Source organism: Harpegnathos saltator, unplaced genomic scaffold, assembly GCF_003227715.2.
Source record: "Harpegnathos saltator strain DR-91 unplaced genomic scaffold, Hsal_v8.6 scaffold47, whole genome shotgun sequence".
Lineage (NCBI taxonomy): Eukaryota > Metazoa > Arthropoda > Insecta > Hymenoptera > Formicidae > Harpegnathos > Harpegnathos saltator.
Genome location: NW_020230283.1, coordinates 2,002,400 through 2,020,768, shown reverse-complemented (window position 1 = coordinate 2,020,768; position 18,369 = coordinate 2,002,400). Strand labels below are relative to the sequence as shown.

Sequence of the window (18,369 nt, the reverse complement as noted above, 5' to 3'; positions counted from 1 at the left end):
GCGCGCGAGTAAGGAGAGGAGAGGAGAAACGCCGGGAGAACGAAGAGACGCGATGAGAGAGAGAGAGAGAGAGAGAGAGAGAGAGAGAGAGAGAGAGAGAGAGAGAGAGAGAGAGAAATGCGAGGGGCTCGACCGGGCCGGCTTCTCGGTGGCGCGTTTGGTTCTTGAAGCATGTGTGCCCCATAAATAACATGTAAATATTTTCAATAACTGCCGGGGCGGCCCCGGCATGAAAAATGCAAACCGCTTTGCGTCCGGCCCTCGGTGCGTTGCACTCTCGCCGCCCTCGCCCGTTCCCTCCTTCGTTTCGGCCGGGGCGGCCCCACCGACACATCAACCCCCTTAGCTCACGGCATCGAACTGTCTTTTAATATATCCGTGTGTACACGGCGTGCCTCGCGTGAACCTCCCCATCCTCCCTCACCCCGTCCTCCTCCCCGTCGCGTGAAATTTACGACGCCGCGAGCGTCGCGATATGCAGTTCGCTTGAATCCTTCGGTCTTCGATCTTTCGAATTGGCGCGAAAAGAAAAAGGCAGAGAAAAGAGTCGCCAGCGCTGCCAATCTCTCCATTTTCGCGTGAAGAGCGCGGATATAAAAATATAAAAAATAGCAGAGCGGCGTGAAGTGCGGGTGAAATTCTCGTCTGGAGAATTTCGCCGTCGCCGTCGCCGTTTCTCCAGATAAGAACATTAAGGTACCGTTAAGCGCGCGCGCTAAGCTGCGCCGACGAGGCCGCATCGGAAGCCGATGCGACGGCTCTTTCGCGTCTTTCGAGACGTTTCACGAACTTTCTTCTCCAAATAACGCTCGCAGCCGTAATTCTGTCGATCCGCGGGATGCGGAAGCGGAAGCGGCCGTACATTAATCAATCCTGCTAATGGCCGCCTTGAATCGCGGCCGTAAGACTGAATCCCGGGAATTACCCATCCGGGAAATTAATACCGCCGTGTCTCGCGCGAATTAATACGCCAGCGAATTAATACGCGAAATGTTTGCTCCGGCTTCCTTTTTTTACAATCGTGCGCGCGTGCGCTTTGATGTACGCGCGCGCGCGCGCGCGCTGCATCGAGATACGCATCTCCCTCTCTCTCTCTCTCTCTCTCTCTCTCGCAGCGTATGTATGCCGCGCGTGCGGCTCCCGCGGTGCGTGCGTTGAAATTTCACGAGATGAGAATAACATTAGCCGCTGCCGCCTCGTTAACGTCCCTTATGGCCGCGATTGCGACGCGACCCAGCGCGCGTCCTAGCCGGCCGTATTTTGAACGTTCTCCTTTCGTTTGTTCGCAGGGGCTTTGGATTCATCACATTCGCAGACCCCGCGAGCGTCGACAAAGTGTTGGCGCAGGGCAATCACGAGCTGGACGGCAAGAAAGTGAGTAACCTCGCGACCCACCGGATGTTCGGTCAAGCACGTAGCGATCGGTCTCTCTGATCAAAGTCCGCGTCTCTTGTGGACTTTGCCGCGTTCGAGCACCGCGCGCGCGCGCGCGCGCGCGCGGGAATTCACGTTTTTCTATTATGTCAAAATTTCGACATGTCGCGTGAGATATTGTCCAATATTCGAGTGGTGTCTCTCTCTCTCTCTCTCTCTCTCTCTCTCTCTCTCTCTCTCTCTCTCTCTCTCTCTCTCTGTCTTGTGAGATATCTCCAGATATTCTCCGATTTTCTAGTATTCGGATCGGCATTCAAGTTCAATCAAAGTTCGCGTCTCGCGAACACTTAAGCTCGCTTCGTTAAGGAGAAACGATGAGGAGTGTCTTGCAATTTCTGTCCTCTCGAGTGTTAATAGACACACAAACGCGTTTCAACTTCTCGCGCCGAGTGCTCACATTTGCCGCGCAACCCCCGAGGAAGCCGCGTTTTCATGCGCAGGGGAGACTCTCTCCGCGGCTCCACAGGCGTTGCATAATATTTTTCACGCTGCCTAACGAAGTATCGGAGTTACCTAAACGAAGCGCCGGCCGTAATCCGGGTCGGCTCGAGGGTCTTCCTCGTTGATACGAACGGTTTACAGGCCGCGCTCGGCGGGAGAGGGTCGATTTTTACCGCGAGATCCTCGATTACACGTATACGTAAACGCCGACACTTACAGCCGATCGGCCGCGAAAGGCGCGCAGGAGCAGCAGCCGTTCCAGCAGCGCGAGGGGGAGTGCTTTGAAAGGCGAAGCAAAGAGGAAGAGGACGGGAAAAAAGGATACAAATTGCCGTGATCGAATGTGCGTCACGCGAGCAATTAATTTTCACGTCCGATCGAAGCCGTCTGGCTGAGATTATTGAAAGAGCATACCGTGCGAGTCGATTGATGAAACCGATTGATGGAAACCGCGGCGTATATAGTTACATCCCGATCCGGGACGCGTCATCGAGTCCGCCGGCGAGATTTTATCCGCGCTTCAAACTTCATTAATTTACCGCCAAACGTTGTTTCGCGCCGCTCGACGTCCGCGTCGCGTTCCGCGAGTCCCGCTTCGTGCCGCGGCGCGGCGGAATCGCAGGTCGCCCTCGGCCATTAACGAAACTCGCTGCCGTCTTCCTCGCGTCCCGGACGGCGACGCGACGCGAGGGAGAGAGCGCGTCGCGTCCGCGCGTTGTCGCGCGAAAATCGATCTCTCCGCATTTGCCTGGGCGATAAATTTTCGCGTGGACGCCGTCGGCTACGCCGTAACTTGTTGATATCAGCTTCGGATTATCCGTCATACTCCCCGCCGTATCTCCGCTTCGAGATCCTCCCGGGTCTCGCGATTACAAGCGGTAAATCGCGCAGCGTGGCTTCCGAAACTACGCTACTGATTGAATCCTCAGCCGTGAAAAATTCCCGCCGAGCTCTCAGCGTGGGACACCGAGGCGAAGGTCCCTGTATCGATTCCCGCCCTTTCCCGGGGGACAGCTCGCGCGCTCGCCGCCGACGCTAGCGGCAGAACCAAGACGACGACGACGACGACGGGTGCGGCGATTAATCGCGGCCCGACGCGACCGTTTGGCAAGCGCGGCCTCACCTCCTCCTCTTCCTCCTCCTCCTCGCTCGCCAAGGGCTCAGACAATGCTCGTGGAATAATATCGTAAGACGGCGGACGGGTCGCACGAAGCACGCGCGCGCGAGACGGAGAGAGAGAGAGAGAGAGAGAGAGAGAGAGAGAGAGAGAGAGAGAGAGAGAAATAGTTGCGGACATTAGCTGTCCACGGAGCCATAAGTAGAGCGACTCTGAGCGCCAGAGCGACCGCCTAAGTGGCCCCGAATACGCTTAAGCGAGGGCAGCCCCGGTCGTATCCCCGGCTCGCATAAATTTCGCGTAATTCGCTCCGGCTAATGCAAATTGCGAATGCACGGATCCGGAAGCTAACACCTTCCCGATAGCGGGAAGAGAATATCGCGCGTATAGGGCAACCGCCGGCGCATCCTATTAAGGCTTCCTCTTAAGGGATGAGACGTCCTCACCCTCCAGCACTTGGTCGGCCTCTCTCTCTCTCTCTCTCTCTCTCTCTCTCTCTGTCTCTCTCGCTTCCACCCCCTTCAGCCTCCTCGCCTCTCTCCGCTGCTCCCGCTCCTCGAGGAAAAAGGGTGGAGGCGAGGATGCACAAGGAATGCAAACGCGCGGAAGCGCCCGGTGCTTTGATTCGCTGACAAGTTTCGCCGCATTAATTAGCGCGACCTTCGCCGCCGCCCGTCCGTCGTCCGCGTTAACGAACGCGGGGACTCTTAACTCGCGCCGACACGCGAATATAAATAAAGTGGGACAAGAGCGAAACACGCGGTTATTCCGGCGGCAGGTGTAGCTGTCACGGGGATACGGTTTCCCTTCGCCCCGCCCTGCCCCTCCCCTCTCCGCCTCGCCTCGCCTCGCCTCGCCTCGCGCACCTCGGCGCACGGATATCATCGCAGAGATATCGCCTGAAATCCGATCCAGAGGGGGCACCGCGGTTTATCGTGTCGATGTCTATAAACGAATATATTAATGGACACATTTTCCGCCCGACGGAAATTAAGGGAGATCCCGGTTACGCGATTTTAATTGAATTAACGCCCGGACATAATCGCCCGCTGTCACGCGCCGCAATGTGCATTCGGAAATGTCATATAACGTATAGCGCGGCACGAGGTTACATCTATCTGGTTTAGCGCGCGTTAACTCTTGCGCGTTTCATAGATATCGCACATAGATTTCCGTGTGGGAGAAAGTATACCGGTGAAAATCATTCCGCGAGCGCTCGAAAATGCGCTCGCAACTCGTGAGAAAAATCGCATGTTGTATCATACACATGTCAGGAATGCCGATGAATAATCAAATATTTACAATTTCCTTGTACTATCTTTTTTTCTAGTCGAGTTGTGTGGTATATAGACGCGTTTTTAGCGCGTCGTTTCATTCGCGTAGGTGATTCAACTTGACGAGTTACCGATATAAAAAAATCGACTGACAAAATATTCAGGTGTTAATAGGCAACCGTAGCTAGAAATTGATGAAATGCTCGATTCGGTGCTCGCGGCATTGATTAGAAAATGAAGATGCTTTGTCCGCAGCTATCATTCGTTTTATTTTGAAGAATGTCTGATTACTCAAAGGTACGCCTAAGATACGATCGCCAAGAGGGGGTTGAAAGCGATCCTTTCGTTTCGTTATCGGCGGGCGAACAATTCTCGCGAGCGTCGCTGTGCACAGTCGGCACGTCGGTCATATAACATTATCGAAAATCAGCGCGGGGACGGTAGAGCTCACGCGAGAGCGATTTTGCGGGTCGATACGCTAGATGTTTCTCTCCCCATCTGGCATGGACAATGATTTCGCAACGTGCCGCGTAAGCACCGATCGCGGCACAATGCCGTGCGGACGATCAGAATAGCCAGCAGATTCCGCTTAATCGGGCCGGCGCGGCGGCTGATTAAAAAATGCACGGGTCGAACGTGCGCGTCCTCGTTTGCGTCCCGTTTGATCTCGACAGACGTAGCGGAAGTAGCCAAATCGGCCGTACTCGCCGTGTTTCGCCCATAATGCCGGCCGCTCTCGTAATACGGGGTCTCGGAGCCTATTTTCCCTTCTCTCTCTCTCTCTCTCTCTCTCTCTCTCTCTCTCTCTCTCTTTCCTCCCCCCCTGGCTCTCGTCGAATCACCAAGCCGGACAGATTAGAGCGAACGAGAGGAAAGTTCGCAGAGGACAGTGATAGACGGGGTGGGGAGCGGTGGGGGCGGGGTGGGGGGGTGGGAGAAGGGGGGAGGTTTAGATTAGAAACGCCGTAAGAATGCGAAGAGATTATATATCCTGCGATTAATCTGACGTGAATCTGGCTTCGGTGAAGCTTCGGGTCTTTCAGACGTGATTTACTTTCGAGGAAATTCGTGGAGATTCATCAAATTTTCAACTGCAGAGTTTAGAAATGTCGCTGGTTTCGTGATATTTTATCCATACACTTTGGGTATATATACGCGCGCGATAAGGGCGAGCGATGAGAAATCTCAAACGTCGCGAGAATCCGTTGAAATAATACGAAGGATAAAGACGGATGCGGGCGGTGTGTCTAAGGAGAAAGTGGCGAGAGAGAAGGAACCGCGTCTCCCTCTATCTATCTCGCTGTCTTCCTCTCGCCGAGAGAGAGAGAGAGAGAGAGAGAGAGAGAGAGAGAGAGAGAGAGAGAGAGAGAGAGGGTGGATGCACGCGAAATTGTGAAAGCTCTTTAGAACTCTGCATGGCCCGCATTCCTGGATACCTTCCGACGTCTCGACGCTTTAAAGACGCAGCGTACGAGGGCTCGCGGCGAACTAGTCTGTCCTTCCCTCCCCCGTCCGCCGGCTTCCTTCTCCTCTTAAAGGATCTTAACCCTCTCGAGAGCGTACCCGTTTTATTACGAAAAAGAACGTTACAAATACAGGGTGCGCTAAAAAATCCTGCGTTCCCTCTCGAGCGTGGTTTCCTCGACAAACACGGAGTCGAATTTCCCTTCGAGACGAGTGTCATTCTCTCTTTCTCTCTCTCTCTCTCTCTCTCTCTCTTCCTGTTTCGCGATTTTTCTGCTCTCCTTACTCGAACAGTTTGACTCTTTTATTCATAGTTTTCCCATCGTCAAATATTTGCTCGTGAGACATATCGTCTCGTCGTGGGACTTAAATTTCGTCAAAGGAGGTCCCACCGCGGGGACACTTGGGATCCTTCGACCGATCCTTCGGCGGACGCGCGGAAAACTACGGGATTAGAAAGCGACATCCTTTGTCGCGCAGATTTGGCGAGTGACTCGATATCCTTCGCTGACGCAACGGCGGCGAGTTTTTTGTTCCGGCGCGTTAAATATGCAGGGGCTTAAAGAATCGCGACGCGCGCTGACTTATTGTCGACTCCGCGGGAATACACCGGATCAAGTTTACGCGGTGAATGCGAAATATAAATCTTTATCGAACTTATCGGGGAGAATTAAAATCCCCGAGTGTTACGGTGTGTGTATGCTTCGCCGGGAATTAACTGAAACGGTAAGTCGATATAACGCGCTGAGAGACGCGCGCTCTTTTCCGATACTTCTGTGAGCGCGCTTTTCTATACTTGCGCAAATTGAAATTCTCGCAAAACCCGATCCCCCAAACGCCGCAGCGTGCTTAAACGAGCTTTTTTGCAAAGACAGTATATTAGGGAATCGACGCTTTTCGTAATGATCTCGCGATGCTGCTGGCGATTACGCCGGTTTTTTTTTTTTTTAATTGAAACATAGATTTGAACTTAACGCGGGACACAGCGAAACTGCTTTTTCTCTCGCATTTCTCCCTTCTTTTCCCCCTCTTTAAAAAAGTGTAGAATATCGGGCGCGATTGAATATCTGCTCGAGACACTGCGAGATATTTATACAAGCCTCCGCAATCTGTCCCCGAATTAAGCCATCATAAATGGTGTTTCTTCCATCTCTTTCCTCCTTTCCTCTCCTCCCCCCCTCCGCCCCCTCTCTCTCTCTCCCTTTCGTCCAAAGACGTAGTAAAAAAACCTGCCACCCTGCTTCCTCTCGCTCACCCTCGTCTTTTCTCTTTCTCGCCCGCCCGTCTCCCTTCTCCCATCCATCCCTCTTTCTGTCTATCCAGCATTTTTTTCTTTCTCGATCGATGCATCTTAAACGCCTCGCGTGCGCTTCGAGCGGTGGCTCGGAAAACGCTGAAAAATAAGCAGCGTCGCTCATCCGCGGAATAATTTATTTGGAGAGCCCGAAGCCACTAAGCCCTGCGGAAATTGTCTGCAGTCCCTCACAAAACTCCAAGAGAGCCACCCCACCTCGTTCTCGACCGCGCCGTTCTCTTCGGGACTGGCTCTCTTCACTTCCGTACACTTTCTTTTCCTCCTGCTTCTTCCTCCCTTCCTCCCTCCCTCGCTTCCTCCCTCTCTCTCTCTCTCTCTCTCTCTCTCTCTCTCTCTCTCTCTCTTTTCCTCGAGTGAGTCAACAATACGCGGAGCGCGTCCATTGTCGAATGCTTTTAAATTTGAAATACAAACCGTCTACCTTGCCGTTCCTTATCTCGCTCGCCCCGTTCGTCCCTCTCTCTCTCTCTCTCTCTCTCTCTCTCCCTCCCTCCCTCCCGCCTATCCCAACCTATCAACGTCATCGCGTACACACGGCGCTCAAAAGAATTCCTCATTCGCGTGCCGCTTTATAGTTTCGCTTATCGTATATAATTGCCGCTACTCTCTGCCGCCGCTGAGATATAATCCGGCAGCCGGAATTCCGCGGCGGCACCTGTTACTGCCACTGAACGCGAACAGCGCGTTTGCCTTTCCGCACGAAAGTACCCGCGCCACTTGTGCAGGCGCTAAGCCGAGCCGAGCGGTGTCTCAATCCCGCGCGAGCCGCACGAGAAAGAACGCGCGTGCAGCCGCCCGGCAAGTTTACAATGACGGAATTATGTGGGTTATTAGGATCCCCCTCGCTCTCGTGGGGAGCTCGTGTTGATTCCGCGGCGCCGCGCCGCGCCGCGCCGCGCCGCGCCGCAGCATCGCGCCGCGGAGAAGACTCGGGCAACTTCTTGGGAAACACAAACGTAATTAGGAGGCACGGAGGCGGAAGGGGAATTAGTCACTTTGTAATCGTAATTCGGCAAAGTTTATGGCTCGCGGTTTATGAAGACGCATCCCGCCGCGAGTCGCCTTCCGGGAAACTTCTGGTTATCGCGCCGACGAATTAAACCGATACAGCCGGGTTGCGGCATCTGTTACTAACGGCTTAACTCACTCGCCCTTTGCACCGGATATACGGAGTACAGCCTGCATGAATATAAGCCGAAACTGGGGCACCTACATCAGACAGTCGCGGAAGGAAAGGAGGGAAATAAGAGAAAAAAGAGGCGAAAGAAGGGAGGAGAGAGAAAGAGAGAGGAAGATAGGAAGAAAGAAGGAGATCCCATTTATCATGGACGGAAATCAAGGAGCGGGATAGTGAATTCAACGTGGCCGAACTATCTGCGAGCCCGCGAGCGCGGAAACAAAAGGAGAGAGAGAGAGAGAGAGAGAGAGAGAGAGAGAAAAAGGAGAGGAGAGTATCCCGCTACGTCGTACGTAATTTATCGCGACGATTCGCGTCTTCTGTTTGTCTTGGCAAGATTTATCATAAGCACGAGCGCGACTCCGCTTCCTTTTCGATTTACGACGCGATCTCGCCGATCTTCGCCGTCGCGCGGGGCCCTCTTCGAGCGGATCCTTTTCGACGACTGCCGCCGCTGTGAGAGCGGCTCAAGTGATAATAAAGGAGACGGAGAGACGTTCGGAGAGAGATTCGCGAAAAACGCAATTATCTTCATTGCGTCCTCGCCCGTTGAGTGGGACTACAATGAGGACCAATGTCGGTCCTCGTAACAGATCTGTACGCTTCGGCCGCTGTCAGGATTATTACGCAAGCTCGCAAGTAGCGACTCGTAATCGCGAACGCTCCGCGCCCTCAGTCGGAAAAAGTCTATTCGAGACGCCTCGCAAGCGACACATTTTGCACACGGCGTGTTCTCGGCGGAAACGCCGAGTACGAGAGCCTCGATTATCATTTATCGCGCTCTAATTGCGCGCTTTCACCATTGGGATGAATAACGCGCTGTCTCGTTATATGTGTGCGTGTGCGTGTGTGTTGGATCGGTTTATGCATGACAGACACGTCGACGGATTTTGGTCGATCGATCTCGCTCCTCACGGCACGCGGCTGTTCGTCGTTCTCAAGGGCGCCTTCGGGGGGATTCTCGAAGATTTAGCCCCGCCGCAAATATAAAGACGAAAGGCCCGCCTTTCGTCCCGCGGCTTTCCGATGCCTCGCCCTTTGATTCCCCGCCGCGGCGAAACGCGATCTCGTTAATGGCGCACAACGTCAACAGCAACTCCCCCGCGAGCGGCCCCCTCCGTCGCTTCTTTCTCCCGCTCGTGAAATAAACTACCGTTGTTGCTCCGATAATGCGAGCGTGTGCGCGAGGCTGCGGGAAAAGTAGCTCGCGAAATTGTAAATCACGGAAGGAACGGTAAGCTCGATGTACAATGAAACAGCTGTTACGCGCGAACGAGTCCGGGGGGGCGCACGAGGGAGCGAAGGAGGCGGCGCGAGAGAGAGGGAGAGAGAGAGAGGAAGAGAGAGAGCGAGAGAAAGAGACGCGCGGCTGTGTTGCAGCAGCGACTGCAAAATACAGCTGTTATCTCTCATAATTGCCGCAGACGCATCAGGGCCATCTTTAATTCATGTAATGCCGTCGGATTGGCATGAGGCACACGTTCGCGGGGCCTTAACGAGCCCGGAAATCAACGATGTAAAAAAGGCCGTGCTATATCTTGTGTCAGCGTCAACCAATGTTTTGCGTTACAGCTGCACGCGTCATGTTTATTGTGCGTGGCGTTCAGCTAGAAGCTAGTTATCAAATTTATGTCCGTGTGTATATGCGCGCGCGCATGTGTGTGTGTGTGTGTGTGTGACACAAACAAAGCGCCCGCTACGCCGGCAGTGTGCAAAAAGGGGTGCTTTTCATTTGCAACGTCAATTCCCCGTGAAAATAGACGCGGATAGGTTACCACCGTTCGGTCCGGCGTTTCCACAGATGCGTCATTCCGGCGTTCCTGATTTCGCGTCGCTGAGGCAAACCGCGCACGTATGCCTTGCGATTTAATTGTTACGGACTGCATTCGCGCGAGCGCGCGCGCGCGCTTGTCCGGCCCCGGTCGATCTCGAAAGTCGCGCTAAAACGCTTCCGCCGAAGGTCCTGCTGCGATTTACAAGCGTCTCAACGTCAATGAGCGGACGTCAATGAGACGAGGGAGAAATTGCACTCTCGAGGTATCGCTAAAGACCCAGCGGATGCTATCTGTCTCGTTGCCGAAGATTGATGGCTCGTCAATATAGCGTTCATTAACGAGGTTTTAAGGCGCCGATCAACCGAAAGTTGAGTGCTCGCTTCATCGAGGCCGAATCATTCTTTCGCCGGGGATATTAGCCCCCGCGCGAGCGCGAGAGAGCGCTCTCTCCTTAAATGACGATTACGCGAATATAATATTCATTCCGACGGCAGCCGTTGCCACGAGATTCTCGTTAATATCTCTTTATCCTGCGCAGCGAAATTCCGCGGTAATTTATCCGCTCGATCGTCGCGCCAAATTTTTCCCGGCAGCTCTATTCGGCGGTTCGATGATTTCGAGTTCTCCCGCGATGCGAGCGGGACGACTCGAAGAGTCTCAGCGCGACTCGCGCGAGACTCCGCCGGCGCGCTCCTTGTAAATAACGACGCACTGCGAGAGTGAAATACCGCGCGCGCGTTGCAAGTTGCAGCGAGACCGGCCCGGTGTGTGCGTCAAGTATAAATAATTAGTGTGACGTATAAGCGGCGAGCGCGCGCTATATCGACGTGAGCCCCACGGCTTTGTTCCGGCTACATTTCAGCCGCGCCGAATCAGCACGGCCGGCCGCGGCGCGGCGATTCGTGTCACTAGTTTCGAGGAAACCGTCGTCGAGCTGGATCATTTTCACGCGATATCAATAGGGTTGCCAACTGCCCGGTTTTGACCCGGACTGTCAGGCTTTCAGAAGTCTTGTCCAGGCGCGGTGAATAAGTTAATAAGTCAGACCGGACGTCGTATGTCCCCGGTTTTTCAGTTATATCCAATCGATGGAATGATAGTTCGGATTTTAGCAACGTTTCTCGCCGTTTCAAGCGCCTATAAACGACCGAGCGCCACGAAAAGCCATCTAATAGATGATATCTGCCGATCCATCATTCCATATATATATATATATATATATTAAAAAAGTAATAGTTTATTATTTTATTCAATCAAATCTTGTTTATAAAATTGTTTGGAAATTGATATTGTAAATAAATTCTTTCATATTCATATTTTGTATTTAATGTAACGTTACGATTATTATTTCTGGTCCGGTTTAGTCCGCTTTGGCTTTGTCACCAGAGAAGAAATGTCCGGTAATTTTAACTTTTGGATTTGGCAACCCGTAGATATCAAGCGGATCCGATATATTCGATCTGTAAAATCGCGCTAGGTTGAATCGATCGCTCGCCGAGGAATCGCGACTTGCTAAATCCGCAGGAATCGACAAGGCGAATCCAACAGCTGCGCAGGGCGCGCTTCGTTGGGAATCTGAGGATCAAGGCTGTCCGCGAAAATATAATGGGCGGACGCCGGACACGAGCGTGAGAGAAAAGCGAGATGCGTATGATGGTCCATTCTCCGCAGTCCTAAGAGGGGAAAGAGAGAGGGGAGGACGGTGTCGAGTTTCCTGATGCCGAAGACGATGTCCTAAAAGCGTTTCTCCGGACGCCGCAACCTGAGCTGGTGACGGCGCGCGGAATCTTTATTCGCGCGATAACGAGCGATTAAAAAGAAAAGAATGAGAGAGAGAGAGAGAGAGAGAGAGGGAAAAACGACTCGCGAGTCGTTTCGCGAGGAACAACCTCGCCCTCTCATTTCGACTTGGAGGATTCGTAATCATGACTCGCGCACTCTGAATTACTTTTCGACGATATTCGTTCGTCGAGCTCGCTGGCTCGCCTCGCGTTAACATGTAAAGCGTCGTTTACAATGGCAGTAAGCAGTAAAAAATAAGCGTGAACAGGACGCTAAGAAATGGACCAACCACAGTTGATTGTTCTTGTCATAATCGACTGTGATTGGTTTATTTCTTACTGCTTACGCTTACTTCTTACTGCTTACTGTCATTGTAGACGACGCTTAAAGATTGGCCGCTTGATAGGTAAAAAAAGTCACTCGCGACGATCCGCCCGAGACGAACTCGCAGGGGATGTGATATTCTCTCGGCGGGACGGGGAGACGTTTAATATCGTTAGAAAGTTTATAAAGGGATCTGGGGAACAAATGGAGCACCCTTCGAGATGGTAAACGAGATGCGCGAGTCGCTGTTCTTTTCTCCATTAGTCTCGTCTTTTCGACGTTTCGGCCGCGTGAAGAAAACTGCTCGATCGTCGCGACGGCTCGCTTCGGGAGGAACGAGAGACGACGCAGACGCCCAAACGAGGCTCTCTTGTGATTCAACGTGCGTCGTCTATAAATTTCTGGGTCTTGCCGGCGACTTGCCGCGCGCGAGTGTGTAATTTGCGTAATGAAGCGCGATCGCACGAAACGAGTAATTCTCGCGACTTTCAGCAATTTGCCGGCCAGTTCGCGCCGCGCGATTCGGCTCTGCGACGGCGAAAGAAAGAGAAAGAGCGAGAGAGGGCGGCACGAAAGGACGCGGAAAAACCAAGAGAAGGGCCTCGGATGAAGGAAGGGAGAGACGTTGGAATAGTCTGCTCCACCTGTCTCTCTCTCTCTCTCACTCTCTCACTCTCTCACTCTCTTTCCCTCTCTCCCTCCTTCTCCCCTTTCTCGCGTCTGTTTTCCCTCCCGGCCTCTTCAACTCGCCTCATAGAGGCGTATTCTCGGGCGATCCATTTCCAGATTAAACACGCGTAAAACTCCACTCTCATGCGGTACACACAAGAACTATGTTCCTCTTTCCTTTGCTACCCTCCGCTCCTGCCCCTTTCTCCCCCGCTTTCCCCTCCCCCCTCCCCCTTCCTTTCTTCCCTTTGCCTCGTCTGTTCGCCTTTCACGCACTCGGGTCTCCTCTTCCCTTCCCTTCGGGAACATACACGGGGTCTCCAATACTCTCTCCTCTACCCCCTCGGCGCCCCTTCCTGTTTTCGACCCCCCGAAAAGTGGATGACAGGCGGGAAGGACCCGCGTGCTGTCATTTGAAACGTCGCAGCGAGCGAGCGAGTCCCTCGTTTCGCGACAAACTGGAAATATCCGTTTAATCGCGCGTTACTCCGAGGCAGCCGGCTCGTAACACCGAAGAGCACTCCCGAGAAATGTTTAAAGTACCCGAAGCAACCCGCGAGGTTGCCCTGAGTTGCGACTTAAACACACGTTCAGTGACACACTCGGAGAGAAATCGGGAAATATCCAAGACCAAGGCGCGGGGCCATTGCTGAAACGGCGGCGGAAACGGCAGACAACGACTCCTCTCGATTCCGGGGACGTCGCGCGCAGAGCGGGGGGGGGGGATGGTATCGCGACACACCGGTATCAGTCGGTATCGACCGGTCATCAATATTAACGGCTATTTTCGAGGAAGCTTGAGAGAGGGAGCTGATGGATTTGTAATAAAATACGCCCGGACGGTACTTCCGCGAAAACTCGCCGATCTCGCCGCCGCGCTAACGGGCGACGCCTGTTTCCTTAACGGACCAATTTCCGGTTATCGGGCATGTTCGACGCGAGGTCAGGGTCAGCCGAGATCGATGGGAGCGACGTTAACGAGGCGCGCTGGCTGCGCGGACGGAGATACTCCGAGGCAAGCGTTATCGTTTAAGGCGGGACGTGACGTCGAAATGGAAAGTACGAAGGGAGAGAAGCGAGAGCGTAGAGAGAGAGAGAGAGAGAGAGGACAGGATGCGTGCGAGGCATTCGGAGAGCGAGAGAGAGAGAGAGAGAGAGAGAGAGAGAGAGAGAGAAAGAGAAAAGGAGAGAGCACACAAAGCTCGTCAGGCCGAGCGACGGGAATGTTTCTGCGGGGGAGACGTTATAACGCGCGGCTCTCTCTCCCTCTCTGTTCCCCCCCCCTCTCTCTCTCTCTCTCTCTATCTCACTATCCATCCATCTATCCATCTCCTTCTCTCTGCTCCGCCATCCGCGGAAGCTGGTTGAAGGAGGGACAGGCCGGGAGATCTATTGAGCTCAGCGAGCGGCTGCTACGCGCGTATTAACACGTCATAATAATTACGAATGTAATCAGCGACGCGCGCGAGAGCGCACGTCTGAATCGCGCGTTTTGCTTTCACCTCGCTCGGTTGCCTCCTCTCGGCGGAGGAAGCGCGACGGGGAAGATCCGTGCGAATAAAAGTTCCGGACGTGGTGCGCGCCCAGCAACGAGGAGACGGCAGAGGAGGAGGAGGAGGAGGAGGAGGAGAAGGAGGAGGAGGAGGAGGAGGAGGAGGAGGAGGAGGAGGAGAGAGAGAACGGAAGAAGTTCTCGCGCGCGCGCGACGGGTTTTTCACGCTACGTGCGGGATGTCTAGCGCTGTGCCAATTTGTGTAATGAGACCGAGGCTCGACTTGAGGAGCTCGGGCGAGCGTGCGAGGATACGACGCGAATTAATGCCGTTACTCGCGAGTACCTCCGACTAGTATCATCGAACAGGAAATTTGAAAAAAAGAAAGGAAAGGAGGGAGAGAGGGGCGAAGCTTCGCGGAGCAAATTTTTATCTCAGAAACAGAGAGAGAGATTCCGTTTCTTCAGACGCGGGACGCGCTTTAATTCCTTCGTTGTCGATTCGTCGATTTAAGCAAACTTTTCCCCCAATCATGTGCAAAGATAGAAAAATAGAAGCTGAGGGTGCAGCCCCCTAGGAGTTGGGGAATGTCGAAAATTATTAGCGAACTCTTCCCCGGGGAGCGCTGCGACGCTACGTCGGAATTTCGTTGCCGCGCACAGCCGAGTTCGCCAGAGTTTTAAGAGTTAACACACGGCGCCTCTCCTCCCCCCTCCTCCTCTTCCTCCTCCTCCTCCTCCTTCTCCTCCTCCTCCTCCTCCTCCGGTGACTTGCTTCCGAATGTGGGGCTTAATGGCGCATGGAAAATACACACGGGAGACGGAGGAGGAGGAGGAGGAGGAGGAGGAGCAAGAGGAGAGATAGTTACGAAAGAAAAACATTATAATCCATCGCACAAGTTCGCGAGCGCGCGAGGCGCCGGCGAAAGTCTTAAGTAATCGTTAGAAAATCAATGGCGAGTTCTCGGGGCGGCGTCGTCTCACGGACAATGTGCAATAATCCACAGTCGGCGGAGGGAGGGCCGGGGGGAGGGGGGGGGAGAGACGCTGCGGGTTTTCCCACGGAGTAAGCCGTTAGGCAGAGTCAGGAATTGGGGAGGCTGCTGGAAACGCGAAAGCGTGTCCTCGATCGAATCGAAGTCGAAACTTGCCGGTTAATTGCATAGTTCGCCTTCTTGCTCGCGAGCGCGCCCGAATTGTCGGCGACAATTCGGTGTGTGTCGTCGGTTTCACCTCGGCCTCCGCTGAGCCCCGATGAATTCCGCGCCCTCTGAATTTTCAATATCTCGCATTCACCCTCTTCGTCGTCTGCTGCGCCCACATGATATTCGTGAAACACGAGGAGACGCGATTAATCACGCGGTGATTAATCGCGTCGCGCGAAACCCACGCGAACGAAGAGAAGCGAGAAGAGAGCTGCTGCCGTCCCGCTGAGACCTTGAGGAAGAAGCGATTGACGTTCGTTTAGACGAAGCCTGAACGCGCGCGCCTACCGAGAGAGAGAGAGAGAGAGAGAGAGAGAGAGAGCCTACGGCGTCGTGCTCGCGAAATCAAAACAGACGAGCGCGCGGGAGACGGAAGCGCGGCGTGTTGTTCCGGCCGCTTAAATAATTCATAAGCAATATCGCGCGCCGTGGTCGCGGTCACGTCTCGGCTTTCCCTCCTGATTGGCTCGAATTTACGAGCCATTGTCGCCTGATTGGCCGCGCTTGTGCGACGGATGGTGGCTTCGTAAAGAAAAGCACTTTATCGCCCGGGAGCATTGACGTGCCGGGCGAACAGCGTCACCGGCATGGGAGAGAGCATGAAACGCTTTCGGTAATTCCTCCCAGACTCACTCTCTCTTTCTCTCTCTCTCTCTCTCTCTCTCTCGCCCACTTCGTCGAAACGTTCTCGACTGCGCCGTTTCTTCGCCGCCGCCGCCGCCGCCTCCGCCGGCCGCACCGGCTCGCCCGATTCTCAGCCCGGTCGAATTCCTTCGTCCCACACAAAAGCCCTCTCTCGAGGTATCCCAATAGAAACGGGAAACATCAGCGCGCTCGCGTGCGCTCCTTCTTTCGGACACTCGTCGTTCTTTGCGCGCGGAATTTCCCCGACGTCGTTTCGCTCGCGCCAGAGATGGGGCTTTCGGATGTTCGCTCTTACCGGGCGCGCACCTGTGACGATCATCAGGGTGTGATTATGATCCTTGTCATCCGACGCGCAATCTCCGATTGAGCATCTCTCCCGCCTCTCGGCGGGACTGTACGTCCTTGGCTACTCGAGCCAAATTCACCCTCCGACTAATGCGCTACAACCCCCCCGTTGTAACGCGGTGCGAAATCAACGAACCCAAGACACACCGCCCCCCAAGAGCGACGATTCTCAAGCGGGGCGCTTTCGCCGAGGGCGACGTCTCGTTGCTCGGTCCTCCGTCTTCGCCGGGTTCGCCGCGAGCTTGTTATACCTCGCGCTGGCGTGAAATTTCGGCGCGAGTGTGTCGATGCTCCGCGACCGTTCGATAAACTCCCCGAGTTTCTCGAAGCGCCGGTGGTGCCTTCTTCCGCGCGCGCGCGCGGCGGTGAGACGCGAGTTTGCGAAAGGGATATTATGCCCGCTACACGCCCTCGCGAGTTGTAATTTCGGCTCGGTCTGGTAGACCTCGTTGGCCGTGACACTTTGACGCAAGCACGGAGCGGAGAACGGTGTCCGGAGAGCGCCTGTGCCAGGCAGTTATGAGTTGCTTAATTGTTTTGTCACTGTTCGTCCCGAGCTCTCCGCCGAGCGCTCGCTCGCGCGAGCTCGCGCGAGCGCTCGGCGAGGCAACGTCCTCCTCCCTCCTCTCGTTGTCGCCGTTGCCGCCGTTACGCGCCGGAGTTTCTCGAGAGATCGTTTCCGGAGTAGCCCGCCTCCGCCCCCCTCCGCCGGCCGTCCGACTTGCTGGACCCCTCGATAACTTGGCCCGCGAGAGATCCCGATGTTCGCGGAATCGACAGTGGGCATTTCATTGTTCGCCGAAGATGAAGTTGCCCGGCGATCGCGCGCTCGGCCGCCGACTCGCACTTGCGACGAGTAATCCGCGAAAATGACGGCCCCGCCGGCCCCTGGGACATTCATTGTTCCCTCCCTCCCCTTCCCGTCCTCTGCTTCCCTCCTCCTCCTCCTCCTCCCCCGCTGCATGGTAGAATATCAGATGGCCGTAGCCGCGAGCCGCTGAATTTTACAGACTCTCATACTTCCGAGAGCGTCACGAAAGCACGCGCGCCTGTCGATTTGAGAGAGAGAGAGAGAGAGAGATCCGTCTTGTGGATTTTTCATTGCACTCGTCGGCGGCGAGCTTTCGCAACGAAGCTTTCGTAGCGAAGCTCTTTCGCCGCTCCCTCGCGATATGTAACGCGTCGTCGGGTTAGCCGGGTGAATGATTCTCCGCGTTCTCGATACGCTTGACGACGCGTCGCGATTTCATGCGTCCGCGATGACTGCGCGGTGACCTTTTTAATCATTAAGTTATTCGCGCGCTTTCATATTTCTCGCCGTTCTATCGCCGCCCGGTGTAAAAGAGCCCACCTAGCGCGCGCGCGCGCGCGGCAGCCGTTAAAGGCGTACATCGTGCCGCGATATTGGCTGGCGCCGAATGCCGGTGACGCTGTCGGGGTGACTTCTGACAAGCCTTGTTATTAAAAAGCCGAGGAAGCGTGGGAGAGGTCGCTGCTCGAAAAATGAAACAAGCGCTTTGCCGTCGAAACTTCGACCAAGATGTAGAATATCCCCCTTCCCCCCCCCCCCGCCCCGCCCCGGCCTCGGCCGCGCTGTCGAGCGAATCGCGCCGGTGGACTTTCGCGACTACCCCAAGAGCGATATAAAATTGTCTCCCTGTCCGATTGGAGCACGTATATGGAGAAAGAGAAAGCAAGAGAAAGGAAGAAAGAAAGAAAGAGAAAAAAAAGAAATACTCAAATCCGCGCCTTCATTCGGCGCGATCGGGTTCCCTCTCGCTCGCTTTTCTCTGCTCCTTTTTCGCGCGCGCGCGCGAGAGCGCGCAAGTCCCGTTAAAAATTTCAGCTCTCGCGCCGGCGAACGATGAAACCGCATTAAGCGCGGGACTCTTTCGTCGTCCAGCGGGACGG

At 54.5% G+C, this 18,369-nt stretch overlaps 1 protein-coding gene across 2 annotated transcripts in view; it reads left to right on the top strand.

Annotated features, from left to right (window-relative positions):
- Positions 1-1,288: 1,288 nt before the first annotated feature.
- Positions 1,289-18,369, top strand: part of Rbp6 (RNA-binding protein 6) — a 282,622-nt gene continuing 265,541 nt past the window's right edge. For both annotated transcript variants that reach the window (XM_025302182.1, XM_025302181.1), the window contains exon 1: positions 1,289-1,374. The gene's annotated coding sequence lies outside the window, so the exon portion shown is untranslated. The remainder of the gene's footprint in view (positions 1,375-18,369) is intronic.